This window comes from Chelonus insularis, unplaced genomic scaffold (assembly GCF_013357705.1).
Source record: "Chelonus insularis isolate UGA/USDA-ARS -01 unplaced genomic scaffold, ASM1335770v1 contig_57_pilon, whole genome shotgun sequence".
Lineage (NCBI taxonomy): Eukaryota > Metazoa > Arthropoda > Insecta > Hymenoptera > Braconidae > Chelonus > Chelonus insularis.
Genome location: NW_023276654.1, coordinates 872770 through 888551, shown reverse-complemented (window position 1 = coordinate 888551; position 15782 = coordinate 872770). Strand labels below are relative to the sequence as shown.

General features: G+C 30.8%; 2 pseudogenes; both read left to right on the top strand.

Moving 5' to 3' along the window:
• The window catches only part of LOC118070412 (fatty-acid amide hydrolase 2-like), a 104452-nt pseudogene that overhangs the window by 23718 nt on the left and 64952 nt on the right, over positions 1-15782 (top strand).
• On the top strand, positions 6199-7418 carry LOC118070410 (uncharacterized; annotated as a pseudogene).

Genomic DNA, 15782 nt, shown 5'->3' with positions numbered 1-15782 from the left:
TGTTATCAACAGGCAAATATGTTTATATCGCTCTTTAGACAATAGATCTTTTAAAAATATAGCACCACAATACAATAAAAAAATCGATATTGTGTTGCTTTTCTTCTTGTAATGATATTGATGTTGAATTGTTTTCTTTGGAATTCACACGGTACATATGGAGTTATGAAGAGTAAGGCTAGTCGAAGCTCAATAATTTGTGCCTTTTTTAGACGTGCACTGCTTTTTTGTTTTAACCAAAATTTCACAAAAGTTTTCCCTACACTTAAATATAAAACATGCATCGAATCTAAGACAACGGATTTAATTGGATCAGAAATAGGTAGTAGGTCAAAACGATTGCTTCGTCCGCAACTCACTGATTGACCTTTCGTTATACCCTTTTACACGCGTAAAAGCTTCCTGGTGGCTTGCAACATTAAATAGAAGATCGTGCTGGTTCATCTGCTATGAATGCAATTATCTCAAAATTATATTTTTTCATATGCAAAGTAATACCATCTTCAATTAATTGTTTTGCTTCGTTAATAAAATCATTCAAAAAATCTCGACTATTTAGCGGTTTCGAATCTCCACAATAAAGAGCAACTGCAAATGGTTGAGTAATATAATTATCATGGTGTATGGCCAATGACTCTGATTGGCCAAAGTTGCATTTGTAAAGTATTATGTGGATAAGTACAGAAATTGTTTCCTCTATAAAAATACTCGGTGAAATAATATTGTAAAATATTTGTATGTCGCCATCTAATGACTATTAGACTAACCACAGTTTGTTAGTTAACGACGATTGCTTGAAGATTAGATTGTTTATAGCAACGAGGGGAGAGTTTGTTTATCTCCAGTTTTTGACTGAGACTTGAGTTGACCGCACGGATTCTTTCTTTCTTATTAATTGCTATTAATCTTTGATAAACATTTTTCTTTATTTATTAATTTGCCGAAGTTGTTATTAGGTCTTATTTTACAATATTTTTTAGTACATTGTCAATACCTAGATAAATATACCCACCATTGGTCTCTTTATTGCTTGTCATTACTTCAAGGATACGTTTGTGGTTAGTATTGAGCAGTGCTTCGGCAGTCTTTGGTAACGATGAATACCCCGCTTCTCTTAATATTACCAACAACTCAGACACTACTTTTAATCGAAGAGTATCTAAATTTTTTGAAGTCCATTGTCGAATTTTGTCTTCGAACAGTAGGTTCAAATTATCATTATCTTCAAAGGAAATATTTTCATCGTTGGCATTGATATTAGCACTTCTGTTAATTTCTCTCTCAATTGAAGACGTATTACTTGGTTCATTTTCACGATCAATTAAACCATTATTTCTGTTTAAATTTATACTATTTTTACTATTTACATAATATACAGCATTTGAACTATCATCACTATTTACATCATTATTAATATTATTTACAGGATTAATGTCATTAGTATCATCACTTCGAACTGTTGTACTATCTAAACTATTTTCCAGACTTACACTTACACTACTTTCAACACTGTGTTTTTTAAAAAACCGACATTTTTTCACTCTATAATAGTCTTTAGACATAATGAATTACAGAAATTGTTTATCAATTCAAATTTAAAAAAAAAACTAGAAGTAACTTTTCGACAGACGTCAGTACTTCGATTAATTTTTATGGTGAGAGATGTTTTGTGTCGTCATTTGTGAGTTGTAACTCGTAATAATGTAGAAAAATAAATAGGGCAGTCATTTAGGATTGGACCTGGGAACAACGAACTATACAAACTTGAGCTCAGCTGCTGGAATATCTATAAACCATAAATGGAAAACCAGAGTGTTGTGATAGGGAAAATTCCCACAATTTCCTTAACAAAATATAACAATAAAGAAAAAAAATTAAATAAAGATAATAATTATTTGTCAATTTTTACTGCAAAGAATGAAAAAAAATTCTAATTGGCTAATGATTAGCTGGCCGGAATTGGTTTATCAATGGTTAATGTCTGGTTGCCGAGCTTTCATAACTTCAAATATAATTTATCATTTATCATGGCTACCCGATTATTCTTTGATGATGGGCCAGTCAAAAATCTGACTTTAGGCCAATCATCGGCAGACCATAAACACAAGGCAAAATGTGCTTTTTTGTTTATAAAAAAATAGCTTGTTTCATGTTAAAAATCTTGAAAAAAGCGCATCGGAGATCGAGACATGATGCGTATCATTTTTTGAGATTTTTACAAGAAAAACAATGAGACGAGTCTCAACTCTCCGCGACTAATGGTTCTCGAGATATTCAATTGTTTATGTCGAAAGTACCAATATTCTTTAAACAATTAATCGTAGTTCATCAACAAATAAACTTTTCAGCGTTTTTTTTTATCGAAAGCTACATTCTTGCCAAACATGTAAACCAATTTTGCATTGATTAATTGTCTTTACTTTTTAAGATTAAAAAAAACATACATTATGGCAAACTCTATCAAATTTGCATGTTGCATCCCAGTAAACACCGAACTTTACTGTTATATCACATACACATAACATGTTGTGTCAATGTTAGTTATGTATATGTAGTATAACTGCTATATAACGTGAGCGTAACAAAGTAATATAACAGTAGTTACTTTTATGCAATGTAATACTTTTGATGGTATTTTTTTGGTATACATTTTATAATTTCATTGGCATAACGTTACAGTTGTTATATCCGTAGTAGATAAGCAGAGCCGGTTCTGGATCACTCTGCAATACCGGCCAAGTCAAAAAAGTGGGTTCTGATCCGCACCAATTACCGACCGCGATAACTTTGACGATAAGTTACCGACCGTGATAAGTTATCGACACTGATAAATTATCGGCAGCGATTTCTTTTTACCGATGCTGATTGGTGATAAATTATCTTCAGCGATAATATTATAATTATCAGCAAAAAAATAACCGTAGAAAAAAAAATGGCGGTGATGTGTCTCAAGGATGTTAGATGATTGGGAAAAGGTTTTAGAGTAAAAAAATAATGATCCCTCGAATGATGGTTCCCAAGTAGCATTAATCTACCTGTTGTAATCAAAATTATTTCCTTTAATAACTTTTTTCATATAAGTAAAACTAGAAAAACTAATCATAAAACAAGACCTACAGTATCATAACCATCATCATAGTCAGTGGAATCATCATTATCATAATTATCATCGTCATCAATTGTTGGAGGTGAAGGAGGTAGAAATTCTACCTCACTATCCTCCGATGACACAGTCGCTGGAGGAGGAGGTAGAACTTCTACCTCACTATTACTGTCTTCGACAGTGATGATTTCCTGGCTTAGAGGTGGTGGCACGACGGAGATGTCTCCTTCTATCCGGAACCATATGACGTTACCGGGGAACGTTAGGCAGGTAGCCGTTACGCCACAAAGTGTAAGGGTAGCGCCTTCTATCCCTGCCGTCTCTTCCCAATGATCTTCAAGAGTTATTAGAATAATAATTTCTAGGAGGGTGATCGGTAGATCGAACCAGGCCTCCGGAAAAATAAAAGTGCACATCTTTTTCTAAAAAGTAATAACGATTATGATAGATTGTTTTCAAACTTAAAAAAGAAAAATTCTCTTACTCGATAAATTATCATTTAACAATTCATGAAATTCACAATTACACTCAATAAATAATCATATTAATGCATAAAAAATTAAAAAAAAAACATACTTTTTATACTTGAATGAAGCAAAAGTCACTACTTACTTGGTATGGTTTGATCAGTTTGGCTGTCGAAAATGAACTAAATATTTTGTCCTATGCATCATACACCATGGCTAAATGTTTATATTTTTCAAAGAGGCCAATGGTGAAAAAATCATTGAACGATATTGATTTAAATCTATATAGAGAGGCCTTGATCACATCACTCAGCATCAAATGACAGATAAAGAAAAGAATTTGACAACAAGAAAAAATTCTCACTAAAAAAATTTAGAAATGACATTTTTTTCTTTTTAATTATTAAAATAGTTTGTAAACGATCTCTACTATGGATAAATAATTTTAGACACATATTTTTTCGATTGGATTTTTAATGAAACGTGTTTTCTTTGTCGCTCATGCCTCTGCTATCTTCTTTTCCTCGCTCCGCCACCGCTTCCTCATTTTGTCTATACTTTTATTCTCCGCTAAGAAGCTTTGATTCATGCAAGAGTTGAAAGGGCCATGTGTGGAAAAATAATCGACTTATTTTATTTCATTTAGAAACGTTAACGTATGACTCAGTCGGTCGACTGCATCATATTTTCCTCACCCTTATCTCTTTTTCACTTTGTTTATACTCTTATTCTCTGTTACTTATTGAAGTAAGACAGAATACATATTATGAATAATCAATTGAAATATTTTATTTACTGTATGAGTAATCATAACTAAACGTATTTTAAATGTAAAAGAATTATTGAAACGAAAAATTATTATCTTTTTTCATTTTATATTTTCTGAACTATGATTTATAATTATCTACATTAAATGACTTCTTTAACAATAATAATAAGATTTTTATCTTGAGAAAGAATTTTTATTTAAGAAATAAAAATTATACATTTTCATTTTATGTATTTGAATGAATGAATTCTTCTTTTTTACAATCAATACAATGAATTCTTTAAGAAAAAATACTTTGGAAGACAAGCAATATCTTCACTTGACATTTTTGTTATATTTTTTAATAAACAATACAATTTGAATGACTTTTCAAATGGCGTTTTTTCATGAAAATTCACCATATACCATGCTATTAGAATTTTTACATTCTTTTCTGCACATTTTGTATTTTCTCTATTATGCACCCCACAATCTCTTAGATGATTTATATCCAGAACATGTAGCAAAGGACATCCAAGCTCATCCAAATTAATTACAACTTTTGAGTTGTCAATTAAACTTTTTAACCATTTTTTCTTTTCATCTCCTTTCACGTAAATACGGTCTCGATCTTTAACAAGTACACGAAGAATGTATGGAAGTTTATCATATGGTATTGTTCCAGATTTCCATGGAATGCCATGATAATTACGTATCAGCCATGAATTTATGCATTCATATTTTTCAGGTAAATTTTCCCACTGATATGGCGGTTTAAAAATTATCACTGAAATGTCTTCCATACCATTACTATTATTTTGGATTGTAATAGTCGCTAATTCTTTCACTAAAAACTGATTATTTGGCTGCTTGAAACCTTGAACATCCAATATCATTTCCATGATGCGCTCAAAAATTTGTATACATGCCAAAATGTAAAACCCAACTGAAAAGTTTTTTGGTAAATCATCTATTTATATGTTTATCCCCACTTTAAAATTATAACATCTAATTTTATTTTTTGATCACTACAACGATTGTCTATAAAATTATATTTTTTTTCATTACATGTAATTTTCGATAGTCTGAAATTTTCAGCAAGAACGATGATGAAACATCATGCCAACCCCTATATTTTTTTTTTTGAAAAATCAAGCAAAAATTTAAATGATCTCAGGGCTGATTCACAGCCTTGACATGTTCTGGAAGTTTTCAGCGGGGGATGATGATAAAACATTATGCAAACGTTTTTTTTATGCATGTTTTAATTTATGATTGCATCAAAAATTGAAACATTCTGGAATCTTTGTTTTGGAGGGGATGAATTGTATTTATACCCATGCAACTCATGTTTAAAATCACTGATCAATTGAAACTGTGAGAAATACATTGTTATACATAATTCAAAACAGTAAAAATGGATCTATCAAGAGTAAATAAAATTGCCAAGTGTGAGACGTACTTACCAACCAACAAGATGGATACATTAAAACCGTCTAAAACGTATAAAATTACTGGTTTAAAAGAACTTGAAACTGTGTATGGAACAAAAGTTGTGGCAACAGTTAAAAATAGCTACATAATATTTTTACCTCCAAGAACGGTGAAAATTTTGGAAAATCATAAAGAATTTGAAAAATTGGTTGAGTTGGCCGTTGACAACAGATTATCATGGTTGTACCATGGTGGAGCTAACAATTCTTTTGAATTCATAGTTGATGATGAAATGTAATCTAAAATTTTACATGTCAAACAAAAAAATATAATGAATACAATTGATGAAATGTAAATCTTACGATAATCAATGTAATCTAAAAAAAAATTTTCATGTTACAAAAATAATGAATACAATAAATATTGAAATTATTGTTCTTTTGATTTATATATTTCCCCTTTCTACATTTTAAGAAAATCGTTATTTAATGACGGTTAACTTGGTAATTGATATTCTCGAACTTTCAAGAAATTTTTTCGGATTATGGCACCACATTACAAGGTCATCCAAAATCCTATATCAATCTTTTCAAACACGCTTTTTCATCATTGTAATTCTGAAGTTTGTCTAGTATAGTCGAAAGAAATGAGTGCATTAAACTATTATTCTGATTCAATTAAAATGATGGAGGAGGCTTATACTCTTCTACCATCTTTGAATCATGAATCTAGTGAAATCATTGATAAGTGCGTGCGAATTAGTAGTGACAATATTACTACATTAAACAGACATTTGCAATCGAGTGGTTTATCGGTTGGTGAAAAACAACGAATTCAATCGATAATTGCAGCACTCGCAACATTACATGAAAAGTTTATAAATCATTCAATCGTTGGAGGAAGCCTTCAATCAACAGAACAATTGATTCGATGGAAAGATTTGGAAAACATTTTCTAAAATCGAATTCGCACTGGTGTTGTCATTAACTTGCAACATTTAAATTTACGAGACTTCTTATTGGACCCTAGAAAGCGGATTACCGAAAAGTTGACAGATATAGTAACAAGTGAGGGAAATTTAAAAGTGAACTTTGTCCTTGCTTGTAAATTCAGTAATCAAACAAATGATGGAACAGTTGTAGAAATTAAGTACTTTAATGTTCAAAATGAAGCAATTTTGCCGTCAACAGACATAAAAAAACATTTTCTGAAAAATGTTGTTGACAAACTACTAACTAAAGTCGAGGATTTTCAAGAACGAGATTCTGGTTGGTCACTTGTAGAAATTGAATATCTGCAAGTCAAAATAAATCGTTATCAACCTCTATTAGCTGGACAATCTACATTTATACCTCTACCAAAATTTATACAACAAAAAAAAGCAGTACTAAATATTAAAAACAACGATCAATGTTGTTCCTTTTGGGCTGTTACTGCAGCTCTTTATCCTGTTTTTGTAAATTCAACAAGAACAAGTTCATATCCTGATTACAAAAGTGTGTTAAAATGTGAGGGTATCAACTGTCCCACAACCTTACATGATGTTCCAAAATTTGAAAAACTCAACGATTTAGCAATAAATGTGAATGGTTTACATGACTGTACGTATGGTTTAGATAATAATTGTGAAATTATTCCGTTATATTAAAGTAAATATTATAAAGTAGATGAGCCATGTATTCACCTGTTAATGATACAAAGTAGAGTAGAAGTAGGTGATGAAAATAATAATATTTATCCAGTTTTTCATTTTTGTCTGATAAAGGATCTTTCAAGATTAGTTGGAAATCAAATTTCTAAAAATGCACACAAACTATTCTTATGTGATAGATGTTTAAATCACTTTAAGATATAAAAATCATATAAAAATCATCAAAAAGATTGTATCAATATGAACGATACGCGAATTTCACTTTCGGAAAAAGGTGTTAAAATAAAATTTAAAAATTTTTATTTTAAAGAGCCTGTGCCATTTGCTATCTATGCCGATCTTGAGAGTATTCTTGAACCTGATAATGAAGGTAATCAAAAGCATATTCCATGTAGTGTAGCCTATTATATGCACTGTACATATGACAATTCAAAATGTCGATTTAATCTTAAACGTAACGTTAATTGTATAAACTGGTTCATGACTGAGTTGAAAAAAAAGCTGAAACTGTCAAAACTTACCTAGAAAACGTAGTACCAATGAAACCATTAACATCCCGACAGTTGAACGATTTTCGTAATGCAAAAATCTGTCACATTTGTAATAAACCATTTTTACATGATGAAACGAAAGTACATGTTCACTGTCACTTTACAGGCAATTATCGAGGCGCTGCTCATGTTGATTGTAATTTAAATTATCAAAATTCATGCATAATTCCAGTCATTTTTCATAACCTCTCAGGATATGACTCACATTTTTTTATTAAATCATTAGCTCCATCATTTAAAGGTTATATGGGATTATTACCTGTCAATAAAGAAAAATACATAGCATTTACAAAAACAGTTGATCAGAAAATTTCCCACGAAAAAAGAAAAAAAGAAATATTTGTTAAATTACGATTTATTGATTCTTTCCGATTCATGAGCAATAGTATTGAGAAACTTGCATCATTTTTGGATAATAACGCAAAATCAATTACCAAAAGTTTCTATCACGAGCCAGATAAATTTCAGTTAGTAACTCGTAAAGGTGTTTTCCCATATGAATGTATTGACAGTTGGGAAAAACTTGACGAATGACAACTACCTGACAAAACAAAATTCTATTCGAAACTCAACGATTCGGCCATTTCCGATGACGATTACCAACATGCACGCCACGTTTGGGATCAATTTCAACCAAACACCCTCGGTGAATATTCAGATTTATATTTAAAAACAGACGTTCTTCTGTTAGCAGACATTTTTCAAAATTTTAGACAAAGTTGTATCTCTACTTATGAGCTTGATCCGTTACATTACTACACTGCACCTGGATTAGCTTTTGATGCTATGTTGAAATATACAGAAATTGAACTCAAACTCTTGGACAATGTGGAAATGCTTAATTTCATAGAAAAAGGTATTAGAGGAGGAGTGGCACAGTGTTCAAATAGATATGCAAGAGCAAATAACCCGTATATGTGTAATGATTATAACCCCAATGAAAATATATCATATCTCATGTATTTTGATGTAAATAATTTGTATAGAGCAGCAATGAGTGAGTACCTACCAACTGGATCATTTGAATGGGTGAAAGATGACATCAATATTTCTAATATCTGTGAAATAATTAAAAATATCTCCAATGATTCTCCAGTTGGTTACATTTTCGAGGTTGATTTAGAGTATCCAAAAATCTTACACGAGCATCATAAAGATTTGCCATTGTGTCCTGAACACCGTAAACCTCCAAACAGCAATAGCAGCAAACTTATGACGACATTATTACCTAAACTTGAATATGTGATTCACTACAGAAATTTAAAACAATGTCTCGATTTAGGAATGATTGTAACCAAAATCCATAGAGCCTTAAATTTAATCAATCACCATGGATGAAGAAGTATGTAGATCTGAATACAGATTTACGAAAAAAATCTAAAAATGATTTTGAAAAGAATTCATATAAATTAATGAATAATGCAGTTTACGGAAAAACAATGGAAAACGTTCGGAAGTATAAAGATGTAAAGTTAGTTACACAGTGGGAAGGTCGGTATGGTGCAAAAAATCTCATTGCCTCTCCAAAATTCCACAATAGTATAATTTTTGACAATGACATGGTAATAATAGAATTGGAGCGAAAAAATATATATTTCAATAAGCCGATATACGTAGGATTTGTAGTTTTAGATCTTTCAAAAATGTTTATTTATGACTTCCATTACAATTTAATTAATAGACAATTTACAGACAATCAGGTAAAATTATTATACACAGATACAGATAGTTTAATTTATCAATTTCTCAATGCTGATATCTATGATTGCATCAAAGATGATATACATAAATTTGACACCTCAGACCATCCACCGAATAACTGTTTTAATATTCCATTAGTTAATAAAAAAATTGTAGGCCTTATAAAAGATGAAAATAAAGGTGAAATAATGACGGAATTCATTGGTCTAAAAGCAAAAATGTACACATTTAAAGTTAAAAATAAAAAAGACAAATATAGTAAAGCAAAGGTTGTCAAAACTGCAACAATAAAATCTATAACATTTGATGATTACAAAAAATGCTTACTTAATCATGAAAAATTATGTAAAACGGAATATCATATAGTCAGCAAGAAACATGAAGTACATACAATTAGTAGACAAAAATTAGCATTAAGTTGGGAAGACAATAAAAGAGTTCTTTTAGCACAAACAACTGATACACTTTCTTGGGGTTATAATTTATACTAAATAGTGTAAATAAATTGTTTTAAATATGAGGTTTATGTTAAATAAAAAAAATAATTTGTAAGAAAAAAAAAAAAATTTATTTAATAAAAAAAAAAATATTATAAATTATTTACATTAGTTTGTATTGAACTCATCTTCTACAAATAATATGACAAAATCATCTTCATTCTTATTGGTCTTATTTTTTTAAATTTCTTTTAACATTCGTTTATTAATTTTATCAAGACGTTTAATTATTTTTTTTTCTCTTTTAATTTGTTGTTGTTCTTTATGAGTTAAAGATATCCATTTAATATTAGCAGCTTTATCTTTTGTATAACGTGGTAATTTTTGAGCATCACTATACATTTTGTCAGCCATTGTTTCTAGCTCTTCAGCTAAAGACATTTTGGCAGTCATTGTTTCTAACTCATCAGTTAGAGACATTATAATTTTTTTATGTTAATCCAGCTATCGTGTGTTTCATCGAATCCTAACCACTTGACAAAAGCTTGATTACCACGTTTTTTCAGAACTTTTTCTACCAAATAAATATCAGGGTATTGAACCTTAGTCAATTCTTCTTGATAAAAACCTCCTTCAATCGGTTGATCTTGACAGTCGACAAGCTTGTAGGTTACTGGATCAGTGTTCAATACTTGACTTACATTAAAGATTTCAGTTGTCCAATTAGGGGTGTATCCCTTCTCAAAGACATGCTTATATTTACTTATGCGTACTTTGTCCCCAACCTTAAATTTAGTCTTTTTTATTTTTTGTTGAACTTTAAGTTTATTATTGTAGATAGTATGACGTAATTGTTTCTTATTGGCTGAAGTAACATCAATCGGTTTATTTTGATGGTTCTATGTTTGCTATTGTTATATGATGTCATATATTTTGGTAAGATGTCTATCCACTGGTAATTACCTCGCAATGTAAATTGTTTCCACATTTGACTTTTTAACGTGCGATTAAATCGTTTACATATAGATGCCTTAAGATTACTAAATGTGGAATACATTTTGATATTATATTGTTTCATAAGTGCTTCAAATTCTTTATTGTAAAATTCTTTTCCTTTATCAACATGCAAAAATTTTGGCACTCTTTTTTGTGATAGAATTGATTTCATTGCATGGGCTACATCTTTACCATTTTTAGATTTTGTGGGCACAGCCCAAGCGTATTTTAAAAAAATATCAATAATAGTCAATAAATACTGATGACCTTTATTATAAGATTTATATGCTGTCATGTCAACTAGATCAGCTTGCTAAGTTTCATCAAACCCACGTATATCAACATGTCATCGTTGATAATTTCTTCTGACCGGTCTATGCAGCTCTTCAGTTATTATTTTTTTCTCCTTGCTCATGATGCTGCTGATCAAGATATTTCCGAATATTTTCTTCCAATTGTTTAATATTTTTAGCTTGTTTACGATTTGCTTTTTTCAGTAAACGTAATCGATCTGACTCATGCAGTTCAATTGTTTCATTCAATTCTTCTTTCAGACGTTTAGGATGTTCTTGTGATAATTAAATATGCTGATCTAATTGAACATCAATGATTTTGGTTCTTTCTCTATTTTCTTCAATGATTTTTCTTGAATTTGCTACAGTTTTGCGTTCCAGACGTAATTCTATTTCAATAAAAATTTTTATTGATAGAAGAAGTCAATATCTCTATGTCGTCCCATACAAAAATAGATTCGCATAATATCTTGTTTTTCGCATGCTACATCATCGAAAATCATAATTAAGTTGGTTTTTGCCTCATCTGGTTTCACCACTTCCTCATGCTCATTAAAAGCATAAAATTTAATACCTTTAATTTTTTTTTTGATTAATGATTTTGATTCTTTCTCTATTTTCTTCAACAATTCTTCTTAAATTTGCTACAGTTTCGCGTAACAGACGTAATTCTATTTCAATAAATTTTTTTAAAATTGTAATCTTTTTTTCAATTACTCCTAATGATGTTGCATCATTCAAATCTACTGGTTCAGCGAGATTACACAATCTCTTATTATCCATGTCAAACTGTTGATCCACAGTTAATTTGAATCCTTCATCAGGAGGCCCACGAACAGCACTTTTTACAATATCTTTTGCTAATTGTCGTCCAAAAACGTCAACACTTATTTTTAAACCTCTCACTTCAAAAGTTCTTCAAAGAATGAGTAGCTGTGTAGAATACATCAGATCGATAAATGATTTTAGCTTCACGCAATTCCTCTAAAATTGATAAAATTTCGTTAGTATGACTGAAATTTCCAGCAGTTTGAGATGCAATAAGTAAACGAAGTCGATCTACAAGTTCATTGGGATCATCCCAACAAATATAATCGGTAGGATGATTTTGTTTATGTTTAATCATATATTGTGGTAAACTTTCTCCACTTTTTGGTATATATTTACTGATTATGTCGGTGAATTTTTTTAAATTCTCATCTACTCTGATACTTCTGTCAGGAAGATAATGCTTTCGATAGGCGTTTGTCATACTGATAATTCTGCCATAAGTGTTTTCATCTTCTTTTGTTATTTTTGATTGATCAGGTGAATTCATAAATAATAATTCCAATAGACCAGAAGTAGTATGGTATTTTTTATCACCAATATAAATAAAATTATTGTCGAACCTGACTTCAGAATCACCCATCATCAGTCGATTACCTTTTAACTTTCGTATGCCATACTTTGTATCTAATTTTTTGGACAAGAGCTTAGAATCGAACATCTTCAAATACCTTACTACAGGTATGTCTTTAATAGGAGTACTTTGATGGGTAATTGTTGCTGTTGTATAAGAATCATCATCAGTTATTTCATAATCAGGTGTAAGGCTTTCTTGTTTGCTTTCAACTTCTGCTTTAGGCTCTTCTTTAGGTTCTTCTTTCTTTATTTTTACTTCTTGAGGTTCCTCTTTAATAAGTGTTTTATCAGCTAATTGTTTAAGAGAAGTCACCATAGGTTTAAATCTTTCACTCATGGTTTGTTGGGTCATATCTCTTCCAAGTTTAATCAACTTATGCTTTTGGCGTATTGCATCACTAACTTTCGCTATTTGATGCAATATTTTTTTTTCTTGTTGTAGCTTCGTAGTTTTCATGTTGACACTTTGACAATCACATACATGATGTATAATTTAATGTATTCACGGTGAATTTATACTTATGAAGCAATCAAATCCTCTTCTATATCGCCCATTATTAAGATCACTGTCTTTATCAATTTCCAAGAAGCCATATTTATCATTATTTCAGTACATTGAACATATATCTCGAAAATGAGAATAAGTCATGTCAGTATTTACATGATCATCGTAAATGTGTTTTAGATTCATGTCATCTTGCCTGAATAGTACAAGAAAGTTCGTATTGTCACGCACCAAATGTTTAGGAATACGTGCATAAGTTTGACAAAGATAGAAGCAGTCAATATCTCTATGTCGTCCCATACAAAAATAGGTTCGCATATTATCTTGTTTTTTGCATGCTACGTCATCGAAAATCATAATTGAGTTGGGTTTTGATTCATCTGGTTTCACCACTTCCTCATGCTCATTAAAAGCATAAAATTTAATACCTTCAATTGGTTCAATTATTTTTTTTAAAAACTGATATTTAGGTTGGTTAAATGATTTTGAATACAAATAAATATTTTCAAATCGTAGGCCATTTGGATGTACAATAAGTGCTAAAAGAGTATTTGTCTTTCCACGATTTGATGGACCACAAATAACACCACGGACACTATTTGGTAAAAGTTGTCCGTGACGTTTGATATTTGTGTCTCGTGATAGGTCAAAGTTAATTACAGGCAACTTAATGTCTTGTTGATTGAACTTCATCTTGATGTAGAATGAAATTCTAGCTATAAATTTACATCTTTTATAGGTGTCGAGTTAGTCGTTCTTGACAAGGGAGTTAAACATTTGCGAAAAGTTGTTAATTCAGCAAAGCTTATGTTAAATTCCAGTTCAGATCCTATCAAATCTGCATTAGCTGCTGCACGAAAGACTGTTCGCGATGCTGGTGGAAAGAAAACAATCAAAATTCCACGTATTATACCAATGCCGCCAAAACTGCGAGGTATTTTACCTCTTATACCTTTATTTGCAGGTTTCAGTGCATTTGGTGCTGTAGCAGGTGGCGCTGCTGGCATTGCAAAAGCAATTAATGATGCTAGAGACGCCAAATGTCAATTAGAAGAAGCTAAACGACATAATGAGAAAACGGAAGCAATAGCTTTGGGTAAAGGTCTACGTCTAAAACCGCACAAGAGAGGATTAGGATTGTATTTGAAACCGGTAAAAAAAAACTTTTAAATTTACCCCATCGTGCACTGACTGATACTGAACTTCAAAAATATGCAAAAATCATGAAAATACCCTTTTTTTCGTGGTGTTTTTATGCGAAATGATCTTCCAAAATCTTCACCGTGGAAAAATGAATCAGCAATTATTAATCTCGATGATAAAACTGGACCTGGAACTCATTGGGTGGCATATAAAAAACGTGGTAATAAAGTTAGATATTATGACAGTTTTGGCAATTTGCAGCCACTACATGAGCTTATGAAATATCTTAATGTTAATAAAATACTGTACAATCATGAAAAACATCAAGATTACAGTACAGATAATTGCGGACACTTGTGTTTAGAATTTTTACGTAGAAAAATATTAAAGTAATATGCACTTTCCCATAAGCATCAGTCATAGATGATTCACTCACGTTAACATTGTCTGGACAAACGTCCATTCTAGAAGCGTTTTATTTTCCGCCAATTGAGTTATCATCATCTAAAAACTATACCCTAGGACTTGTGGAATTGTTAACCTTCAATTTCATTCCGAATATTGATAACGGCAATTATAAATTTTATTATACACTCACTGGTAAAGATAAAAGTATTAAAATACTCACAGGAAGCTATGAAATTGAAGACATCGTAAATTATTTGAAGAAAGCTGATACTCAATTATCAATTTCTATTAAGCCCAATAATAATGAACTACACAGTGAAGTTTACAGTGAAAATGCAACAATAAATTTCAAACCGCATGATTCTATTGGTAGTTTGTTGGGCTTTAGTCCACGAGTTATTTTTCCAAAACTGACTCACACATCAGATTTACCAGTATCTATCTTGAAAATTAATGCATTAAGGATTGAATGTAATATTGGAAGAAGAAAAATTAGCAATAAGCAAAGGTGTCATATTTAATGAGTCTATTGCACACATTGAGGTGCATGCTCATCAACCATATGCATCTACAACATATAATAATAATGATGAGATACATATCTCAGTTCAACATCAAGATTTATGTCTGTTGCCAAGCAAAAGTTCCCTTCATATTATGGGGAAATTTACAAAATCTAACGGAAATGCAGTAGCAGCAACATCAAGATTCGTTAATATGGCCGTATGCTATTTATTTGAAGAAATACGATATGAATTGAATGGTGTTGAGATTGATCGAAATAAAAATGTTGGTCTTACAAGTCTCATGAAGGGATATCTATATTTTCATCCAGGTCAAAAAAATTATTTAGATAATGCAGGTTGGGTAACTGATAATGGAAGATTATTTAATGATAATGGATACTTTGATGTTTCGATACCGTTACATATGCTATTGGG